Genomic DNA, 15,480 nt, shown 5'->3' with positions numbered 1-15,480 from the left:
TTATACACTTGTGAGAGGAGTATGATCAGACAGCAGTTGCTCTGTTTTTCTGGATCACCTTTCTTCATCAATAATATTGTTTTCGATTTCTTCCATGCATCTGGAACATGCTTGCTATTGATGTAGATGGTGAACCATTGCGCCAATGCTTTGAAGAGAGTATCTTCCCCTGCTTTGAGATATTCCGGACGAATATTGTCCACTCCCAGACTCTTCCCTCTGTTTATGTTATAAACTGCGTATTCAGTTTTTTCCCCAGATAACGTTGAAAACGTCTTCTGTAAACTCCTGCCTTGACAGTGTACACTGGACATTGACATGCGAGGAGTAGTGGAATAGCCTACCAGTGTGGCTTCACACAATGTACTCACCAAGCAAACAGTCCATGAATGTTATAGGAACAGTTCTCACCAAAGTAACATTATATCTACCGTGGTGGAATAATCACAAATAGGTATGTGAGCGTTCCCTTTCTTTCCCTCTAACCAGATAGGACAGTCATTACAGATGCCTTCCTCTTAGGCTAGGGAGCCCATGTGGACAGCCACACAGCAAAGGGTACTTGGATGTCCCAAGAGGCCAGGATGGACATGAACATTCTGGAATTGTGGGCAGTCTGAGAGATTTATGAAGCCTTTCTCCCACTCATCAGTGTCACCATGTCCTCATAATGTCAGACAAATGATGACTGCCTTTTGCATCAAGAGGCAGGGAAGAGTGAGATCTAGACCCAAGGGCAGAAGCAGTCAGTCTATGGAATTGGTGTATCAGCAATTGAATCACCCTTTCACCAGTTTACTTTCCAGGGAATCAAAATGTGTTGGCAGACTCCTCCCTCAGCAGGCACTTTGCTATCAACCACAAGTGGGAGCTACTTGACTCTGTGCTAAGCAATATTTTTGCTCTATGGGGAACACTCACAAGGGAACTGTTCACCTCCCAAAAGAACAGGAAGTACAACGTATACTGCTTCAAAGGAGCCCTAGTGCTTCATTCTTAGGGTGACAATCTCCTCCTACAGTGGTCAGCTCATCTTAACTATGCCTTCCCTCCCTTGTGCTCCTACTCGGGCATGGTTTTTGGGCAAGCATCAATTCTAGATCCTTCACACTCTGAAGCCATGTAAAACATACTTACTGATAGTCAAAAAGATTCCACAAGGAAATGCTACTTATCCTAGTGAAAGCGTTTATCTGGGCACACAAAAAAATTTTATATTCCCCTTATTCTGGATAATCTTCTTTCGCTCAAAACAGCTGGTCTTCCCATCAACTCTTTACAGGTCCACGTGGCAACAATCACTGTGTGCATCCCACCCACCCATCCTCACATAGTTACTCAATTCTCGCTCACCCATTGACTACCAGGTTCTGAAAGGGCCTAGTTAGAACCTTTCCACCAGTAAAGAAACCTACTCCTACTTCCTAATTTCACCCCCAAAGTTGTTTTGGAGTTTCATCGGAATCAGTCATTCTACTTATTGTTTGTTTCTTTTTTCTGAAACCACGTACCTTTGAAGAGGAGAGGAGACTTCATTCCCTCAACATGTGATGAGACTTAGTTTCTTATCTGCAAAGGACAAAACTAGTCAGAAAATCTCCTAGACTGTTTCTCATAGAGGAAAGTAGTCATATCCTCTGAGGAGCTCGAAATGAATCTTGGGCTGTATCAGTTGGTTCATCTCCCTCCTCCTACCCATTCTACAAAAGCACAAGTGTCATCAATAATTCGCTTCAGGAATACCTTGACTTGACATTTGCAAAGCAGATGTGTAGAGTTCCATTCACATGCTCGCAAGACATTATGTTTTAGTACAGGACTCACCTGCTGATGCATCTTTTGGAACAGCAGTCCTTCGAACATCTCTGCTGCCTGCATTCTTGCACCTTCCTACTACTTGAGTATTGCTTGTCAGTCAGTCACCCACAATGGAACATGCATAGGGACTGGTACTTGAAGAAGAAGAGAGAGTTACTTATCTTAGAATTAGTAGAGGTTCTTCAAGATGTATGGTCCCTATCTGTATTCCTCTACCCATCCTCTTTGCTTCAGATCATTCATGGATTCATAGCAGAGAAGGAACTAGAAGGTGGTCAATCTCTTCTGCCCTTTGTCTCCTCGGTTGGAGGCTCGAGGAGAGGAAGGCCATGTACACAGACCAACAGACACTGCTTTCAGAATTCTTCATTTTCATATGCATGGAATGCAGATAGTATGTAGGAAGCTTGCCCTGCTACTGTCCTTTAGATAAACGGAGGACTTCATATCCCAGGACTATCAAGCCAACACCTTTCAGGAGTAATAAATCCCCACTTTTACAACCTGAAAGTTTTTGGTTGTATGTAGATTTGCAAATTAGTTCACTAAATAACTTGAATCAAATGTCCATGCACAGAGCTGCACAAAACTTGGAAGCTTATGTATGAGCTATAAACTGTTTTTTAGCTAATGGTGTGAATGGGTCTGTTGTCTATCAGTATAGATGCCAGGATTTTAATGAGAGAGGGACTGTAAAAAAATATTCTTTTAAAAAAATATTCTACAGAGTTAGTCATAAATTTAAAGGCCAGAAGGGACCATTATGATCATCTAGTGACATCTGACCACCAGCATAGCACAAGCCATAGAATTTCATCTTCTGACTCCTTCATCAAGCCCATAACTGCTGCTTGAACGTGAGCATCTTTTAGTGCATCGATACCATGGTGACGAGTGCAGTATATGTACCAAGAGAGAACTGACCAGGGAAGAGAAGTCCAAGGGTTTGTGACAATTAAATCCCTCAGGGGACATTTCTGTAGACTCAAACCCTCTTGATCCTTCAACTTCGTGTGTCTGTGTGTTCAGGGTGTGGATGTTAGTCCTCGTGCAAGAGTTGAAGTTCCCCACTGTGGTCCAGGGAGCACTTGCTTGTGGGAAGGAGAGCTTTCTGGTCACATGGTTCTGCCACCTCCTTCTTGCATCCACTGCTAAACTGCATTAAAAGAAACTACAAATATATTACTTTTCCATATAAGTAATTGCTGTAGTTAGAAAAGTTGTGACTGAAAAAGGGAAAGGCAGCAATGCACCCAATTGTGGATGGTAAGGGAAGTTCTCAGAGATTATTTAACTTTATGAAAAAGTTAAGATTCCCATGCCAGTCTGCAGCAAGCCCCCAAGTGTTACCTCCATAACGGCAAAGAAAAGCTTTCTGACCTTGGAGTCATCAAATTTTATAATTTAAAGCCAGAAGGGTCCACCAGGTTATCTGGTCTGATCTTCTGTATAGCACAGATCACCAACGCTACCCAGCACTTGAGCACTAAACCCTACAACTAAAATGAAACCAAAATATTACAGCCCATAGCAGATTAGACTGTTACGTGCCACAGGCAGAGAATAAGAGGGAATGAGGTGCACCAGTGGCAGGGAAATGATTAAGTGAGATACATCCAGATAATCCTGGCCAGTGACCTGCTCCCCACGCTGCAGAGGAAGGTGAAAAAACTGCACGATCACTGCCAATCTGACCTGGGGGTATATGGCCCTAAGCTACTGAGCAGGAACCAGCTAGCCAAGAACCTGAGAGAGTGAATGCTCAATGCCACCTCCGATCCTTGGCTTTCTCCCTCCACTCTCCCATCTCCATTGTTAAGAGCAAGGTCTTTTCTGCTACATAGAAATACATACCATATTTTTTAAAAGAAAGATTGCTTAAATATTTAAAAAATACACTGAACAACTTTCTGGATACCATAAGGTAGTTATTTTTCAAGCAATGTATTGAGATCAGATTCACTGCCCTTTTGGTAAGTCTACAGTCGAGCTCATCAGTCGGTGTGAATACAGACCATGCCTCAAAAGGTGGAGGGGGATGTTTCTTTTCTCAGCAATTATTTCACAAATTGGTGGCATCTTATCTTTTCACTGCAATGGCTCTTCACAAAATACATAGCATTTTTCAGGGAGCCTCTTGACGTGCTGTGATAGCCTTGGAACAAAGAGTTAATCTGTTATTGGTGGAGGCATTTGCATTGCATTTCATTTTTCCAATTCGCGGCTTGATTTTTCCATTTATCACAGGAAGCAATGTGGAAGATTTAACTCTGGTAAGCCCAAAGGAGGGTGGAAGCTGATTAGAAACAGAGGAGGGGAATGTTTTCCTCAACTGGAATGGCTGCTGTAAAAAGAATTAATACCGAATGCTTGAGGCTTACAGATACTGGGTTTGTAAATGGCTTTATTTTTGCTGGCATTTAGTTGATGTAGCAAACTCTTCAACACCCATTGTGTAAATTTGCTGCCTCCTCCTTGCATGGACCCCGCAACACTGATATTTTGGACTTCTATAGCACCTTCCATTCAAACATGGATATTAATGTTGAGCATGCCACTGCTTGGCAGCTCTAAATAGATGGAACTTCAATGCTGTGCCCTTGTCTGGCACTCTTCCATTTGAGAAGTTCAAATATTAATGAAGTAAGTCTTGCCATATTCCTGTGAGGTAGGTAGCTAAGCCCTTTACAGACAGGGGAGCTGAGACACGCTTGCGGTGGAGGTTATTTCCCCAGCTCACATTGGAAGTCTGTAGCAAACCTAGGAACAAAACCCAGATATCCCAGACCTTTGCAGTACAGAATTAGAAAGGCTGATTACTTCAGATCCGAAATATTATATTTTCATTCTGTAGGTTTCTGAAGGGGAACAAAATGACATGTCTAGTTTTTTAGATCAACGTGGTACCACCACCAAAGGGTGTCCATGTTTGGAGAGGTTAATATCTGGGAAATAGGAATTAGGTAGAATCCAAAAGAGTGGTGGGCCCAAATGAACCTTGCAATGGCAGGCAGGTGTAGCAGCCGCACTGTGACTTACTGCAGAGAAACCAGCAGTGGTGCTGTCTGTCACTGCCAGTAATTACAGGTTTTGGCATTGGTTCCAATCTACATGAAACAGAAGGTCGGGGGTGGCGAGGAGGGAGGCTCATCAGCAGAAATAGCATTTAACTAAAAACTCCCCTGTAGTGCAGGTGGAGATAGGAGGAAAGATCAGTTATTTCAGCTGAGCATAAAAACGGTGCCAGATGGTAGTTAAAGGCATTTTACTGTACCTAGTAACGTGTCTGGCCTCCAAAGCTTGCATCCTGGAGCCTGTTCTTCTATTGCAATCGGGTACGTAGACAACACCACCACAGTTTAGTTAGGAGCTGGATATCTAAATTGTAACCTTTTCCTCTGTACAACTTTTCTCTTAATTTAATTTTGACATGTCTTTTCTCCCTTGCTTTCAGTAAAGCAATGTGATGTGCACTAGAGATCATTTGAAAGTTTGATCAGCAGAGGAGTAGCACAGACAATATAAATATTTACTTCTTGTTTGGTGTGAACTCTCCTGCCAAACAGGAAGTAGAGTTGCAGACAGCAGGGAGTATGTTGTTTCCAAGTCACTTAACCAACTACAGCAACTGTTCACACATGCATAAATTGTAACATCGTTAAGTATATTCACATGAACACTGAAATAAAAAAGGCATACATTTCAATGCTATTGCACAAAAATATTGAATATACCTCGTTTTAATCCTGCAAAACCAACAAAATTTAGAGCTACCTCATTTGATTGGAGGGGGCTTCTGTTTTAAAAGATACATTAATTCTCAGAAGACTTCTATTTATATCTTTAAATCTTAGGGAGATTGTCGATTTGCCTGTATCTTGCTTTTATTTAGTATTCTGGTTGTTCACATGGGCCCAAACCAAACCTGTATACTGTGGGGAACTCTGAGGAGGACAAATGGAACCTGGGAGTTAATCCCTTAGTCAGCACCAGGTGCCAAGCCCACAACAAAAACTAGCTTGATTCTTAGAAAAATGACACTTTCCCCACCAGTGAAAGTCCTTTCATGTTCAGAAAAGTCATTTTGCTGTCTTGTGCACCCTGCTTCATATTGGCTTTGCCACTGGGGAGTGTGTTTACATGTGAGTCAGCGCAGCATGTTTCTTTCAGCCATTTCTGCAAATCCAAATTTCTTGTTGAGTGAATTAGGCAGAGCAAGAGCAGAAATAGGTCAGTTATTTAAATGAGACATAGTTGTTTCTTCACAGCAAGCTGCCTTTCTCCTGCCTTTGTGAATTGTGCTAATATATCAGCGAAGAAGGCAGAGAGAACAATAACTGGAGCAGAAATGCCAGAATTTTTATTCTGGGACTATAGCTTCCCAGCTTTTTTTATTCAGTGTAAATGATGTTGGGATCACCATGGAGCATCTCAGCAAACACAGCTGAAAATAAATCTGGCTCATTCATCCACCATTCTGGATTCGTGCACAGATCTCTTTAGACAGCTTAGAGACTCCCTTCATAGAATCATAGAATATCCGAGTTGGAAGGGACCTCTGGAGGTCATCTAGTCCAACCCCCTGCCCAGAGCAGGACCAATCCCCAACTAAATTATCCCAGCCAGGGCTTTGTCAAGCCTGACCTTAAAAACTTCTAAGGAAGGGGATTCCACCACCTCCCTAGGTAACGCATTCCAGTGTTTCACCACCCTCCTAGTGAAAAAGTTTTTCCTAATATCCAACCTAAATCTCCCCCACTGCAACTTGAGACCATTACTCCTTGTCCTGTCATCTGCTATCACTGAGAATAGTCTAGATCCATCCTCTTTGGATCCACCTTTCAGGTCGTTAAAAGCAGTTTTCAAATCCCCCCTCGTTCTTCTCTTCTGTAGACTAAACAATCCCAGTTCCCTCAACCTTTCCTCATAAGTCATGTGTTCCAGACCCCAATCATTTTTGTTGCTCTTTGCTGGACTCTCTCCAGTTTTTCATTTTCCATTACTCCTATATGTGCAGTATTTAAGATATTTAGCAGTGCAGTTAGAAGACTAACCATCAATAGCAGAAGTAATTGGATCTTTGTGATTGATTGACCCCCAAATTAAAACAATCCCATTATACCTCTGCCCAATTCTTTTTCCCACTACACTTCATGTTGAGGGTATTTTCCCCGTAGGAACCATTTAAATTCTTGGCTGTAATTTTGCTGACACATAAAGATCAGTTTACCAATCTACATGGTATCAGGATTTAATGTATCTCCTTCAAGGTAGATGGGTAGAATCCCCAAAAGCATACTTTGGGATCATCCTCTGAAAGGTGGCTATTGTAGGTTCCGGGGAGGGGTAGGTATGGTATCTCTAACTATTAGTTACCTGTATGGAGCTGTACATTCGTGAGATTTGTTTTAGGAAATATGCGGAAGCAGGTTCAGTATTCCTAGATGTCCTTTGGCTTGGAAGTTGGTTACCTTTAATGATTCAGTTATGAGACTGTGTGGGTTTTTTAAAATGTCTGGTTTGTTGTTTTTTAGAGAGCCCAGAGCTGATACCAAACACCTAGAGTGCCAGCTGTCACTTTGTTTTAATATTGTTTTGCTGTGATAATTCCTTGGAAGGCGGCATAGGAGTTCAAAATTTTATTCCTGTTTTACATATATTATTTTCCCCTTGTGTTACTTACCCCATTGGCACTGTTTTGCACTGTGGAAGACTTTGTTTCACAACTACTCTCTATCTGCTCCTGGATTTTCCTTCAATGTGGGGTTTCTGCAGAGGAACCTTTCTTCACAGTCTCCATCCTACCCATTTGTCCTTCTACAAAAAATTTAATCGGTTTACTTCTGTGTTTCTGGTCCACATTAACACTTTATGTTTTAGTGCTAATAACTTTATCACACATTATAGTCATAACCTGCATTTCAATGGATTACAGAATGTTTCCTTCGTTAGGCTCCGACACCACAACACTCCAGTACCATTGTGATGGGGACCGTATGAAACTCTGGTTAGGTGAATGCATCTCAGGCCAGCAATTTCCCGTGATTGTTCAGGGGAGTAGACATAGAGTGCTCCCTGTCATCTTCTTTCTATAAACATTATAAAATCTGTCCGTATGTGAAAGCTCGTGCTGCCCCTCATTTGCTTTCCATTCATTGCTACTTCTGGTGGAGCTTAGTATAGACAAGGTGCTAGCAGCAAATGGCCCTTTAAAAAGTGGTGTAACCTGTTCTGAGCATGGATAAACTTGGTGCTGAAAACACTGGCAGCCAGCTGGATCCCCGTCTACTCCAGCACTCTTGCCAATGGCGGGAAATGTGGCAAAACAGTTCAACAGAAGACACGCCTACAGAATCACTTCACTGGCTTCCCCGCTGCTGTATATTGTCCTTCCTTCCAAGGCCCTGGCCTCGCTCCATGTTTCTCTCCCACCCTTTCTTCTCCATCAGTGCACCGGCCTTTCTCCTTGCAACCGTGCCTGGGCTTCCTCTGAATCCTTCTGCCAGAGCGCTTCCTTCACCTCGCTAGGTTCCTCCGAAGGCCAGACCCAAAGAGTACGAGGGGAGGGAAAGTGGCAGTTGTTCAAAAAGCAAAAACCTACATGTAATGGAACAGTCACCGTGTCCAGGCCTTGAGTAACAGCGTGATGTTTATTGTCACTTCTCCTTCCCCTCCCTCTGTCATCATCCCCTTGTCCATTTGACCCTCCCCCTGCCTCGCTCTGGAAGCTGCCTTTGTTCTGAGAGGCACCTAGCACATTACGGGCACTCAGGGCAGTCTACACTTGCAGCCATGCAGCAGCGCAGCTGCACCTCTGTATGCGGAGTGAGGCGCTTGTCTGCACCTCCCTGAAGACTAGAGGCCTCCCGCTCACATAGCACTATCTACACCGGGGTTTAGGTCGATATAGCTGCGTCGCTCCGGGGTGTGGATTGTCCACACATAGCAATATCGACATATGTTCCCAGGGTAGACCACGCCTCAGAGAACTATATGATGTAATAGACCGGTCCCTGAGGGGGTCACCATCACAGTAACGTCATCCTGGGCAGCACTGACTTCCTGGTAAATCTGAAAGTCATAAGCTGAAAAATCATTGTCTTCAAGAGATGGTTACTTTGGTCAAACAGGGGAGTGTATTTTTTACAGTAGTGAGGCTTGATCCCGACTCCTCCTCATTAGGTTAAATCCAGTAAGGGTGATTCAGTCGCAAGCTGAATGTTGTGCAGTAATAAGACTCCTAGAAAAGGAGGGGCTGTCTTTCTCATGCACCCGTCCCACATGAATGCATTCGATAAACCTGTAAAAGCTTAGGCACACCACACCCACTGGCACTTGCCTTTGATAACCTTCACATTTAGGCTTCAGAAATGACTCTCCTAGTGTCTAACTGGCTGTGATACTGGCTTTCCTGCATCATCAGGGGCAACCTTCATGGACACTTACATTACTTGGTCTCTGTTAAACTGTGACTGGTTCACTTCCTGTTGATGATGAAATTTTGCATCATAGGGGGAAGGTGAGTTTGTTTGGGGGGTACTGCTATGTGAAGAGAGCAGAGAGATGCATTCAGATTTTCCATATTTCTGTTTAACATTACGAGAACAAGTTCCTCTCCTCCCAAAAAGAGTCTTGCTGGGAAAGTCCAGTGCTGGTGTCAAACCAAAAATCATCACATTGCGGGTAAAAGACAGTCCAAGAGGGGGAGGGGGTGTCTACCTGAGATTTCTTTGCCAAAGATTTTTCCATCAGTGCTATCATCGGTTCAGCTTCACCACTGGGCATACTAGTGCAGACAGGGCACCAGGAGACAACTGTTGTTTTATGCATGGTGTCCTCTAACCCAGCTCAAAGCAGGTCAGTGTGACCGTGATTAAAACTCCTGTGGCTGCATGCCTCCTGGTGCTCCGGCTATTGCTGCTGGGGGGGAGCGGAACTGGTGACAGCAATAAATAATAGCTTTGGGTAGAAAAGTCTAATGTAGGCAGGGCCTCCAGGAGGAGGCGGAGAATAATTTCAGAATTAGAGCGTGCAGTGGGGTCGTAAAACGATGCTCTAAACAATAGTCAGAGGCAGCCGATGTAGCCATCTCTATAGTGGTTTCCCAGCATGTCAGCCCTAGCCTGTGGTTGGCTGGCAGAAATGAAGCAGCAGATGTAATAATTAATATCCAGGTTGCCATAGTGACCGAGTGAGCTGTAGTGCTAACAGCAGTAGTTTCTCCATTTTGACTCCCTCCCCTGTGCGCGCACTCACGCGTTATTTAAAGGGAGCTACGTGAGTCATTTTCTAGCTGAAAGATGTGGTGTTGTTGAGTAAGCTCAACTGGCAACAAATGTTCTCCCATTAAACTTTCTACTTCAGCTCTAACGATCTCCACCGAGATGTGTACAGAATATAATGGAGGCAACGCTGTTAGCTTGCACAGTAGCTCCGGGTTTCACTGGCTGCGGGTTGGGAGCATAGCCAGGATGTCCGGAAGCTGCTGTTGTAGGCCATGGAAGAAGGGCCTACAGCATAACAGCTTCAGAGGCTGAGAGTCCACATCATTTACCAGCAGTCTGTAAACTTTCAAAGCCTTGTGGCGGGGAGTAGAGCTGCTGCTCTCCTTTCCACCCCCACCTTTTTTGTGCTCGTGTGAGAGAAAGGGCTACTGGTATTGTAGTTTTTCACACACAAAAAAGTACTCCAGTACTGCAGCTGTGTTGGCTTTGGCCCCCACACCTGCCCTATGTTTTTCATAACTCCCTGGCCATCGCTACACTAAACTCTCCAAAGAGACAGTATAGGCAGAAACCCAGCTTGCAGCTTCTGCCTCAGCAGTTTGCCAGCTGCCCGTCTATCATATGTCGTCCTGGGATTTTATACAGAGAAGTGGATTAGAAGTTGTGATACAAACAGTGAAGGGAGGAAACCATTTCAAAAGCACGGTCCAGTTTATATTGGCATGCAGTTAAAACAGTCATACAGAGCCCCTGTCCAAATCCCTTCCAAGGGAGAATTTAACTGAGGCTGCATGGCCGCTGTCATCACTTTCATTTTGGCCGTCAAAATGGGCCAGGTTTTGGGAAGGGCTCCATTCATTTCAGCAAGTGCTCTGCACCTGCTGACAGGGAAAGCTGGGGTGACAGTTATCATTCAGAAGGGCCATAAATTATTCCCACTTCAGAGGGAAATCATCTGGGTAAGTACAGTGATATAAGCACTTCAATGTGGGATGGCTTCCACATGTGGTGTGCCTCACAGAATTCAGTAACTGTCGGTGGTGGATGTTTAATACTGGAAAATGATTGGCCCGTGCGCAATCTTTGGTGACAAGTGGCTGCGTAGCCCTGTATTCCTGTGCTCTTGGAAGGCAAAGCCTAGCACCTCCAATGCATCTAGGGGTTGGATGACACATCCCAGGTACAGTCAAACTGTTCTTGTTTCCCCACGTGGGGTAGGAAAGCCCATTTACACAGGTATTTGCAGTCGTTTTTCAGAATTTCTACGTGGGGTTTCTCATGCTATAGATTCCTTGGACCTGTTGTAAATCCATGCTGCAGTCTATTTCACAGTCATCCTCTTGGTAGCCTCGTGTCTGAAAGGTTATTCCAGACCTGGCCTGTATATTAATTGGGGCTTATGACTTAGCCTGGGAACACGCCTTCATTCATCTTCCTGGGTGGCTTTATTTTATTTATCTGTATATGCATTTATAGTGCAGGGTTCCTGGCATACTAGTTGAACGAGTTGATGTTCTGATCTTAATCCTTCTAGACAGAAGGGTCTTGATTCATATATCCCTGGTATAGCTGGTTTATTGAATGAGCAGGCTTGCTATCAAGCCTCTTATTGCAACATTTGATTCTAATAAAGAGCAGAAAGTAGGGATGAGAAGTGACCCTCAATGCTTCCTTAGGAGTCAAAGGAAATATAATAGAAAATATGCTAGCTTGCAAATTCAGAAGAGGTACTAGTTTAGGAATTATGCTGCATCCAATGGCAGTTGTTAGAAGGTTTAAGAATTAGGACAATTTAGCTAGAAAAGATGATGTGGTAGGAGCCATTGCAATATGTAACCTAAATTTGTGTTCAGCTTCAGAGTAAAATCCTCTCTTTAGCTACAGAACAAGCACAGTACAAGCAGAGGCAGTGCAACCTGTGCCCCTGCTGCCATTGTCTGCCTAATCACTGATCTAATGGTAACAAGATCCCTGGATATAACATGGTTATGCAGCCATTAAAATTGTCTCATAACTGTGGATTATTTTTTTATTGTTTCATAATAGTGATCCAGAATTTGTCTGTAGTCCACATGGAATCAAGTGTAAACAATGCAATACTGTCTTAGTGAATCTGCAGACGTCCCACAACAAGCTATGTGGCATTGATTCTGGAACCTAATGATTATGATTTAAATGTCAAAATTAACTTTTTCATTGCTGAACATTTTAACACAGCATCAAGATGTCTGAGTCTTGCCATGTTGTTGGAAATGTAGTGGCATATGATAAGTAGCAGTTGTCCAAAACATGAAGGGAAAGACAGAGGAAACACTCTTCCTGGTATCAATGCTCAAACTACTTCCCACACGTTTGGTGCCAGAAGCCTCAATTGTGCAGTGGCCCAGCTCTCTCAACCTCCAGCTTCCGCACACCAAGGCCCATAATTTCTTTGTTCATTTTCAATACATTAATCTCCAGCAGGTTGGCAACTTTTATCTTTAGGGGGAGAGTAAAATAAATTGATTTCAATATCAAACAAAATACACAAGGGATCAGAATTGGGTGAGGGGTGGCAGGGAAAGGGCGCAGTTCTGCATATTTATGGATTCCCTAGCATGTTATGCTGTACTAGAGCGCTGCATAGGACAAGGGGCCATCCTTACAGGTATCACTTCTGGTGGCACCAGCATGCAACCGGCACACCCACTCAATTGCTGTTGGTCTTGCTGTTACTGCCCACTAGGGCAGGGGTTCTCGGGACAAATTATTTGTTGGCCTCAGAGTGTGGCCACCAACTCCTGCTGCTGGCCGCTCTCACGCTTTTCTCTAAAATACTTAATTAGCTTTAGGAAAAACAAATACATATGCACATACACATGTCCAAATCATTGTAATTTATTTATTGCTAGCTAGTAAGTCTGTTGTGAAAAGTGATATTAACAAATATACAAGTATCACTTTTCACGGCAGACTTACTTAGCCCCGGCAAGGCTGTGGACAAATTAAGCCCTGGATGGGGGGTCAGGGGAGGCAGCAGGGGCCGAGGCAATGGGGATGGAAGAGTAGCCGGGGGAGGCAGCAGGGGGCTGCCGCCTGAAGCTCTGCAGCTGGTGAACAGAGCCCAAAGCTGCGTGGCTGGAGCCTGCCGCCACGCAGCCAGAGCCCGGGGCTGGTGCCCAAAGCCCTTCAGCCAGAGCCTGCTGCCCTGCCATCCCAGGCCTGAAGTCCAAAGCTTCAGCCCCGCTGCCCCAGGAAGGTGGGGATTTCACTGGCTACCTGCTCCTCCAGGTATCTGGGGAAGTGCCCCAGGTATCTGGGGAAGTGGGGGGGGGGGCAGGGCCCAGCCCCTGCTGTTGGCCCCAGCAACCAACACCAAGGCAGTGCATCCAGGAGCACCAGGGAGGGAGAGGGGCCGCTGCTTTGCCCCCACCCCAATAACAGCCCAGGAGGCTATGGCCACAAGAAAAGCCCCTGGTGGCTGCATTTGAGAAACACTGTGCTAGGGTGTGAATTGACCTGGCAGGTTCTGGGTGTGAGCACTAGAGCTAGCTAGGGAAATTCTGACTTTTCACTTATTTTTTTCCCATGCCAAATTGGAACAAAAAGCTGAAACTTTCTGCAAAACAGAGTTTTTCCCCAAAAAATTGATAACACTTTGTTTCAATTTTGACTTTTTGATTTTTTTTTATTTTCTTTATATTATAAATTTTATTTCAAAATAAAAATAATTTCAAAATGAAAAATCAATACCTACCATTCTGATAAGGTCAAAATAGAACATTTCAACCTTCTTGAAGTGTTGAGTTTGGATTTGTTTATTTTTTAACAAAACCTCAAAATCAAGGTGTTGCTGAGGCACCTGTCAACTTCAATGAAATGACATTTTCCAACAGAAAAATGTTTGACCAGCTCCACTGAACACTCATCTGTTAGGAACTAAATTATGTCACGTTCTGATGTGCTGAAGATATTCCAGGAAACAGGAAATCTATACAGGATACTTCATCTTAAGTGTATAGCTGAATCTTTAGTTCTACAGGAGCAGCGAGCAGTAAGTGTCTGAAAAGGCATGTACTATTTTAAAAATGGCTCAGCATAACACTGCCTTTATGTTCTGCAGATGTGGAACATTCTGACTGAAATTCCTCCTTTACTTCTATTGTACCTAGCATATGTGCACCTGGGGGGTGGCAGGCGATCAGTTTCTGTTAATAACCAAAGTGTGGTAATGAGATGAGGGTATATTTTATAGCTGATCTTAGGTTCCCAAAGTAAATCTCTCCCATCTGACTGTGCCTCTCTCTGCTGCCAGTCAGATTAGAGATAGCGATAAGGATAGGTCCTTGCTTCAACTTACATTTTGGCAGTTTAGCATATGAGGCATTTGACTCAGTTTAATGACGGAGTGAGGCTTATCTAGGCTCTTTGTGACCCCCTCCTGAATTTTACACAATAAAGTTTGATCATATTCCATTTTGATTTCTATATCAAAGTTTACAAGGGGGGGTAGGGGAAGAGAAATTATGTGATTCCTCATTCCCTATGCTTGCAGTCCCGTATTCCATCCATGGACTGCCTTGAAATGAAATGCCTTGTCCATGCTTCCTCTAGGTATAGTAAGAGTTTTTTTCAGATGTGCTCTCCTGTAGCTTGACCTTGCCTGCTTTGAAAGACTGCCCCTGTGTTACTGACACATCTATACCCTGTTCTCAAGGAGGCTCTCCAAAGCGGTTTGCAGAACTACATGGGGATCGCAGCGCATGCTATCTGTCCGTCACAGCTGGATTAGGAACTGGATCCTTACTGTTGCGGAGGTCGTCTTCCCTCCTCCCAACCTATTCAAATGTCAATAGTAGATTAGACTGTTGGTCTGCCTTATTCCAGTATTCTGTCACTTTCCTCACCAGATTAGACCATTGGTATGGCTAGTCCAGTAGCATGCCTCTGGCTGTGACCAATGCCTGGGGCTTCAGGCAAAGGTAAACTTTCCAGTGCTGTAATGGGAAGGGGGAGGACAGGGCATCCCCCTTCCTGATCCCCGTGGTGGTCATCTTATGCCCAGAAGCAAGTGAATCATAGTTTTCCTTGGAATAGCTGCAAATATTTAACAGTGCTGTGACTTTCAAGCACCTGGTATCAGAGTAGCAGCCGTGTTAGTCTGTATCCGCAAAAAGAAAAGGAGGACTTGTGGCACCTTAGAAACTAACCAATTTATTTGAGCAGAAGCTTTTGTGAGCTACGTGCATCCGATGAAGTGAACTGTAGCTCACGAAAGCTTGTGCTCAAATAAATTGGTTAGTCTCTAAGGTGCCACAAGTCCTCCTTTTCTTTAAGCACCAGGTAAGCATCCTTTGGCTAGTTCTCTCTAGCATCTTGGCGTTCTCTCTAGCATCATGAAACTTAACGTCAGAATTTATAAAACAGTTGTCTTGTCTGTTCGTTTGGTTTTGGTGCC

The 15,480-nt window shown here is 44.0% G+C and overlaps 2 protein-coding genes across 13 annotated transcripts in view; one reads left to right on the top strand and one right to left on the bottom strand.

Annotated features, from left to right (window-relative positions):
* The window catches only part of CDK5R1 (cyclin dependent kinase 5 regulatory subunit 1), a 67,251-nt gene that overhangs the window by 29,262 nt on the left and 22,509 nt on the right, over positions 1-15,480 (bottom strand). For 6 of the 12 annotated variants that reach the window (XR_013344636.1, XR_013344641.1, XR_013344637.1 and 3 more), the window contains exons 3-4: positions 1,825-1,952; positions 1,512-1,569 (exon numbers count right to left, since the gene is read on the bottom strand). The exons of the other annotated variants lie outside the window; for them this stretch is intronic. The gene's annotated coding sequence lies outside the window, so the exon portion shown is untranslated. The remainder of the gene's footprint in view (positions 1-1,511; positions 1,570-1,824; positions 1,953-15,480) is intronic. 12 annotated transcript variants of the gene reach the window in all.
* The window catches only part of MYO1D (myosin ID), a 375,367-nt gene that overhangs the window by 343,268 nt on the left and 16,619 nt on the right, over positions 1-15,480 (top strand). The gene's annotated exons all lie outside the window — the stretch shown is intronic.

This window comes from Eretmochelys imbricata, chromosome 27, assembly GCF_965152235.1.
Source record: "Eretmochelys imbricata isolate rEreImb1 chromosome 27, rEreImb1.hap1, whole genome shotgun sequence".
In the NCBI taxonomy this organism is placed as follows: Eukaryota; Metazoa; Chordata; order Testudines; family Cheloniidae; genus Eretmochelys; species Eretmochelys imbricata.
The sequence above is the reverse complement of the archived record's forward strand: the minus strand, read 5'-3'. Positions and strand labels throughout refer to the sequence as shown.